At 37.2% G+C, this 7344-nt stretch overlaps 1 long non-coding RNA gene across 2 annotated transcripts; it reads left to right on the top strand.

The window, feature by feature from the left end:
* Positions 1-3052: 3052 nt before the first annotated feature.
* Positions 3053-5074, top strand: LOC131221963 (uncharacterized). Of its 2 annotated transcripts, XR_009159691.1 has the most exons (6): positions 3053-3188; positions 3691-3839; positions 4029-4063; positions 4310-4388; positions 4614-4722; positions 4921-5074. It is a non-coding gene; the product is annotated as an uncharacterized LOC131221963 (long non-coding RNA). The 2 variants fall into 2 exon arrangements; XR_009159690.1 differs by lacking the exon at positions 4029-4063.
* The last annotated feature ends 2270 nt before the right edge of the window (positions 5075-7344 follow it).

Here is a 7344-nt window from a genome sequence, read left to right as displayed (position 1 = left end):
TTTTGCTGTGGAACATAGGTGACTGGACTATTACCTGATGTAGTCGGTACTACTTGCAATCAACATCTTGAGAAAGTACTTGGAATAGATAATGCAAGCATTCTGCGTGTTCCATTCAGAATGGAGAAGGGAATTCTCCAGCCTTATATGGAGGTTAATCGTTAATTAGAAATCTTAGTTTTGTCTGTTTAATCTGATCTTTTATAGATATCAAGCTTCACATTTGATATGCAGGCCCCAATCTGCATTTGAAAAGAATGTTGAGGTTATATTCATGAATGCTTCTAATCAAACTTGCTGAAATTACAATACCAATTGAAAGTAGCAAGGAATCTAGCTAATCTCTAATCAATATGCAGTTTGCTGGTAATGAGAATGGCATCACTGCATTTCAGATGGAAGGTCAAGACAAATCAAATCAACAGAACTCAGTTTTTTCAGGAGATGCTTTGTTTCTTGTCCATTGGAAAGACAGGTTTTTAAATGTCAAGTTTTTTGTCATGTTGATTCAGGTTTTTTGTCATCTTGATTCAAGTTTTTAATTTTAATTTTAATTTTATTTTGTTGTTGAAGCATGTATGTTTCTATTGTCACTTGTATACAGGTTTCTATTGCCACTTGTATGTTTCTATTGCCACTTGTTTAATATTGCAAGTAAAGGTTCTAATGATTTGGTAGTGGGCCTAGCCTCTAAAGGAATCCACCAATCAGCCCTTTGGATTAGGACTTCTTTTCCCTAATCTTTTCTTTGATTTAGTTGCTTTTGTTGCTTGCTCCAAAAAAAAAAAAAAAAAAAGTCGTGTCAATCTGCAATGCATGTATTAGGTGAAATGCTCTGTCTATCAATGATGAGTTTTTTTAAAGGCTGGTGGGTCTAGTTAGTAGAAAGGTGCCATAGAGAACCACCTATTGCTTAGAGAAGCCAGCCTTTTGTCTCCTGGTCTATTCATCATGCGAGTCCCATCCTAGGGGAAAATATCTGTGTACCTACATATTTGTAATGGTCTAGTAACAGTGTTATAACCTGAGTAGTTTTCTGCTAACACACATGGGCCTTTCCTACTGTCTAATATGCTTTTAAAGTTTTGCATTAACATGTGTCTCAACCATGAATGATGAATGCTCTCAGTCTAGTTGGTCTCTCTCTTTTGACACAGTAGTATAGAACTTCGACAGCTGCAGCAGCTACACTGACCATTATTTTGAGAGAAAAAATGTGCAAGTTGTCATATTACAAAACATGGCATAGTGTTTACTCTTATAATCATCTTATAATTGAATTAGCAAATGGAATTTGTCAATTTCTTTCCCATAATGTGACTTGTTTTTTGTTCATGTTACAACGTTTACCTAATCTAAACCTATCATTGGGTAGGTTCTCTAGTCTCTACCTTGGATGGGCCATGTCCCAAAATCATTTCATTGGAATTTTGGGGAAGAAAGTGGATGGTTATCAGAAGTCAACTGAAGTTAATTTGACTTCCCATTTTCACCCTTCAAAATCCTTCAATCTAAGGATTACATTGTCCAGTTGGCCACAGGATATGGTATATGGCCCATCCCATGTGCTAGTTATGTGTATTCTTTTCTCGCTTTATGGGCTTTATAATAAATTGTTGTTTCCTCTTTTAAAAAAAGGCATTGGATTGAACCCTGGATCACTCACACACACCACACCGTCTGTCTGCTCATCTAACTAGCGGGAGATATCTAACACACTACATTTTGTTTTTGGTTGGATGTTTCCTTTAGCCATTCTTGAGGCTTGATTTATTGCACATGCTATTTTTTGAGTGCAGGTATCTTGTTCCTGCTGACTTAACTGTGGGGCAATTTGTTTAGTTGATTCGAAAGAGTATGAATCTAACCCATGAGAAGGCCATTTTCTTCTTTGTGAAGAATATTTTGCCACCCACTGGTAAGGAATTTGAGACAAATTTCATTACTTCCATGATGCTCCATTTGGATGCACCCAGTGTATTGGATTAGGATCAGATTAGGAAACATTCACATAATGTTTGAATATTGGATAGACCGTAAAATGATCTGGCAAAATGGATGGATGGAGTGGTATAAACCCATACATCACAGTGGGCTCCACAGAGCCCCTGCCTGGACCAAGTCTATCTAGGCAGGGGCTGGATGCAATCCATTTCCACCTCCAGGGGCCCGGTCTCAGATTATACGTCCCAAAACTCTCCAGCATTGGAGGATTGAAGCCGTTCAACTTTTGGCCTCTTTATTGTTGAATTTCCCAATGACAACAAATTGTAGGAATGGCCTAGTGGATCTTGGGTCCGGAATCGGATTACTAACTATACAGATGAAATATATGATCCTGGACCTTAGGATATGGCTGAAACATGTGCAGGGGAAATGATACTTTGAGCTGACAGGCCCAGCATGGAAAGGCCATTTGCAGGCCAAATGGAAGGGTTGAGATTTCTCCATAAGGGAGTATTCAGGGAATGGACGCGGAATGCGTCCCACCCCAGCTGACAACATACGGGCAGATCTGTGGGGGCCACTGTGACCTATCTGTTTATTCAAGCTGTACATCCCTTTTCTCATATCATTTTAAGGTATGAGATCAAAAATAGGCAGATCCAAACAGACATTAGCATGCTACTTAGAGAACATTGACATTATGGCTGGTAATGGGGTGGGCCAGAGCTAGGCAAAATTGATATTTTGAATAGGCCTGGCCTGTCTATTTCAAAATCCAACGCTGAACCAGCCCCAGGCCTGCCCATTGCCAGGCCTAGTTGATATTTAGAGGAAAAGACTCAGTTTTCTCTTCTCTCTTATGAGTTGGGTGGTTTTGTTTGTTGTTTCACAAATTAGAAACAAAAGAATGCATCTATGATCCTCCTTTTTATCTATTGGATCTTATCTTGATTCAACTATTTTAATTATGATTTTCTCTGTGTTAAGTATTGTAAGGAGACATTTTATGATGTTTCCCTTTTTTGTTGATCTTTATCACTGACTAGAGGACAAGACTACCTTTCTTATCTGCTTTCTGTTATACATATATATGCATATGTATATTGTTTATTCTTTATGATTTGCAGCTTCGCCATTTCTGTGATGCGTGGTCAAATTTAGCTAGTGCATATATGAGGAAAGGAAGGCTTAATGAGGCAGCCCGGTGTTGTCACCAGGCTCTTGCATTGAACCCTCGCTTGGTGAATCCTTGTTTTGTTTTATCATTTAGTTTCCTTCTTTTGTTGTAGATGCATTGAAATTACTATTTGCAGATCTTCCCCTTATTGGCAGGTTGATGCTCATAGCAACCTTGGTAATCTGATGAAGGCACAAAGGCTTAGCACAAGAAGTAAGTCACAGTGGATTCGATACATTATTTTCATTGGATGTTCTTAAAGACTCGAAATTGCGCTGATTAGAAGCTCATAACCATCTGTCCATCGCTTGTTTTGAAATGTTGAGAAAAGGTTAGAAAAACCTGTCAGATTTAACAATAATTTTTTCTAGACATGGGTCCCACTTGCAACTTAGACTGAGGAACTATAGGGTATTTTATTTAATGGATTTTTTTGGATGCTTATTACAAAAAAAGGACCTTATGAAGCAGTGTTTTGGGTCTTACTCTCACTTGTCATTTGTCATTTGTCCATCTTATATCAATTTTTACTTCATGAATAACCTCAAATAGTTTCTTTTTTGCAGTTTGTCAGAAAATGCATATGTTCTTGTGGTAGAGGTATTGAAGAAAATGCATATATTCTGTAGGCATTAAGCTCCCTTGTTGCTTCACTACTTGAGAAAGAAAAGGATCTTCAACTTCTCTCTGACTGGTCCAATTCCTCCTGCTTTGGGTAATTTGACCATGCTTAAAATTTTGTATTTTTTTTATAAATTAGATTTCAGGTACAATTCCTACAGAATTATGGAATCTCAAGAATTTGGTTGAGTTGATGTTGCAACGAAACAATCTGACTGGTCTGATTCCTCATGCTTCGAGTAATTTGAGAAACCTTACATTGTTGTTGGTCTGATTCCTCCAGGTAAGCTTGCAACAGTAATTTGTTTATAACTGCAGGTATTTGTGTGGCTTTTTGGATTATTAATAAAATTCCATCATTTAAAAAAATAACACAACTCTATAAATATCTAGGATGATTATAGTTGAAATGAGGATGTTCAGATAGATTAGGGGCAAGATGAGGAGTTTGTTCCTTGTAGGATTTTACAGCTGTGTAAAACTTCCAAGTCTCATGGTGGATGTGGCTACCATATGCTAGTTGTTGTCATTTATGCTCCTTTTGATTCTTGATTCACTTTGTAGTTATTCTGCTTTTGAAGAAGTTCTCCCACATGCTCCAACATTGATGACTGATGTGTTTGGCAATTATGTTATTTAAAAGGTATGATTTTTCTAGAAAAACAATCATTAGTTTCCTTCCCTTTTTTTTTCTTTTCCCCGTAAAGATACCTTCAATTCTTTTTCCCCTGCTCATCTGCCCTCCTTTATCTTTTTTAAAAAGGCAGTAGGCTGGTGATCTGGTAGTCTCTATATTCATTCTCATGTTGGTTGTATGAACTCGTTCGCCTATGATATAAAAATGCTCGGTTATTGTTTGTCTTTGCAGTTTTTTTTATCATGGAAGCCCTGAGTAGAGAAAAGAACTAGCAAATCAGCTTACTGGCCACATTCAACCTTGGAGCCTTCAGATGTATGGGTGCCGGGTAATTCAAAAGGTATTATTATGGGTCATTTGTTGGGTGGGGCTTGGCATGTACTGTTTTCTTCTTTATACAGACAAATAGTTCTTGGCAGCCGGCTTTCGGATTGTCCTATATACTACTCAACATTGATCAATGCACACACTGTATACTAGACTACTCAATATTTATGAGGATACCAACGACTAATTCTGAATCAATTTGAATTTTCAGGGCCCTACACAATTCAATCTGGCTAATCCACGCTTACACATGTTGCCCTTTTTAATGGAAGGTATGTGCTTGATTTTATTTTTATTATTATTTTAGTTGTTGTGGGATGCAAATATGCTCTGCTTGAATTCATGATGGGAGCTGATTACTTGGGTTTTACCAACCAAAGGGTAAGTGTTAATGCAGATGGACAACAATACGTGTCTTGTCAAGAATGCACATGTGTAGTTCATCAAACAATACATTATGTGATATAGTGTGCATGATATCTATGTTGTAATTTTCCTCATGTATTTTGCTTAAAATCCATGTTTATGCATGACTCTCATGCATTGACATGGATTTGGGCCAAAAAAGATTGAAATGGAAAATTTGAGAAAACAGGGGAGATTTTCTTTTATAAAGTAAGCATTCGAGCAGACCCGGATGTGCGTCGGAGCTATCCGGATGAGCGGGGGTCCCTGGAAGGTGGGAACCGCCGTTATGACCATGATGAAGCTGTCCATTTCCTATGGACAGCATTGGAGGGGCCTGGCCATTTGGATAGGCCGTGTTTATGTATTTGATCGAAATTAATGGAGCAGACCCGGATGTGCGTCGGAGCTATTCGGAAGAGCGAGGTTCCCTGGAAAGAGGGAACCGCTATTATGACCATGATGAAGCTGTCCATTTTTTATGGACAACATTGGAGGGGCCTGGCATTTATGTCGGATGGCCGTATTTATATCTGTATTTGCTTTGCAGGGACCATACCCTTAACCTAAACCAAAACCTAAACTTGAACCTACACCTAATCCTAATCTTAACTCCTTAACCTAAACCTATACCTAAACTTGAAAACCTAAACATAAACCCCATCCTGAACCCAAACCCGATATCCTAAACCTAAACCTTAACCTATTCTCAATTCCCTAAACCTATGTCTTATAACCTAAACCTAAACCTAAACCTTAACTTATACCTATAACCTATAACTTAAACCAAAACCCATGACCTAAAACCTTAACCTATAACCTAAACCTCAACCTTAACTTAAACCTATAACCTAAACTTGAACATATAACCTTAACCTAAAACCTAAAACCTAAACCTAAACCTATTTCCTAAATGTATTCTCAATTCCCTAAACTTAAACCTACACCTAATCCTAATCGTAACTCCCTAACCTAAACCTATACCTAAACTTGAAAACCCAAACATAAACCCGATCCCGAACCCAAACCCGATTTCCTAAACCTAAACCTTAATCTATTCTCAATTCCCTAAACCTATGTCTTATAACCTAAACCTAAACCTAAACCTAAACCTAAACCTTAACTTATACCTATAACCTATAACCTAAACCAAAACCCATGACCTAAAACCTTAATCTATAACCCAAAACCTCAACCTTAACTTAAACCTATAACCTAAACCTATAGCCTAAACTCAATTCCCTAAACCTCAACCTAGACCTAATCCTAAACCTATAGCCTAAACTCAAATCCCTAAACCTTAACCTATAACCTAACCTAAACTTATACTTAAAACCTAAAACTATTCCCAAATCCTAAAACCTATTACCTAAACCCATTCCCAAATCCAAAACCTATAACCTAAACCTGAACCTATTATCAAATCCCAAGACCTATAACCTAAACCAAAACCAAAACCTATAACCTAAACCCGAACCCATTCTCAAATTCCAAAACCCAAACCTCAACCTAAACCTAAACCTAAACCTATAACCTAAACTCAATTCCCTAATCCTCAACCTAGACCTAATCCTAAACCTATAACCTAAACTCAAATCCCAAAACCTTAACCTATAACCTAACCTAAACCTATACTTATAACCTAAAACTATTCCCAAATCCCAAAACCTATTACCTAAACCTAAACCTAAACCTAAACCTATAACCTAAACTCAATTCCCTAAACCTCAACCTAAACCTAAACCTAAACCTATAACCTAAACTCAATTCCTTAAACCTCAACCTAGACCTAATCCTAAACCTATAGCCTAAACTCAAATCCCTAAACCTTAACCTATAACCTAAACCTAGACCTAAACCTAAACCTATAGCCTAAACTCAAATCCCAAAACCTAACCTATAACCTAACCTAAACCTATACTTATAACCTAAAACTATTCCTAAATCCCAAAACCTATTACCTAAACCTAAACCTAAACCTAAACCTATAACCTAAACCTATAACCTAAACCTATATAACATAAACCTCAACCTAAACCTAAACCTAAACCTATAGCCTAAACTCAATTCCCTAAACCTCAACCTAGACCTAAACCTAAACCTATAGCCTAAACTCAAATCCCTAAACCTTAACCTATAACCTAACCTAAACCTATACTTATAACCTAAAACTATTCCCAAATTCCAAAACCTATTACCTAAACCCATTCTCAAATCCAAAACCTATAAC

This window comes from Magnolia sinica, chromosome 12 (genome assembly GCF_029962835.1).
Source record: "Magnolia sinica isolate HGM2019 chromosome 12, MsV1, whole genome shotgun sequence".
NCBI classification, from domain to species: Eukaryota; Viridiplantae; Streptophyta; class Magnoliopsida; order Magnoliales; family Magnoliaceae; genus Magnolia; species Magnolia sinica.
The sequence above is the reverse complement of the archived record's forward strand: the minus strand, read 5'-3'. Positions and strand labels throughout refer to the sequence as shown.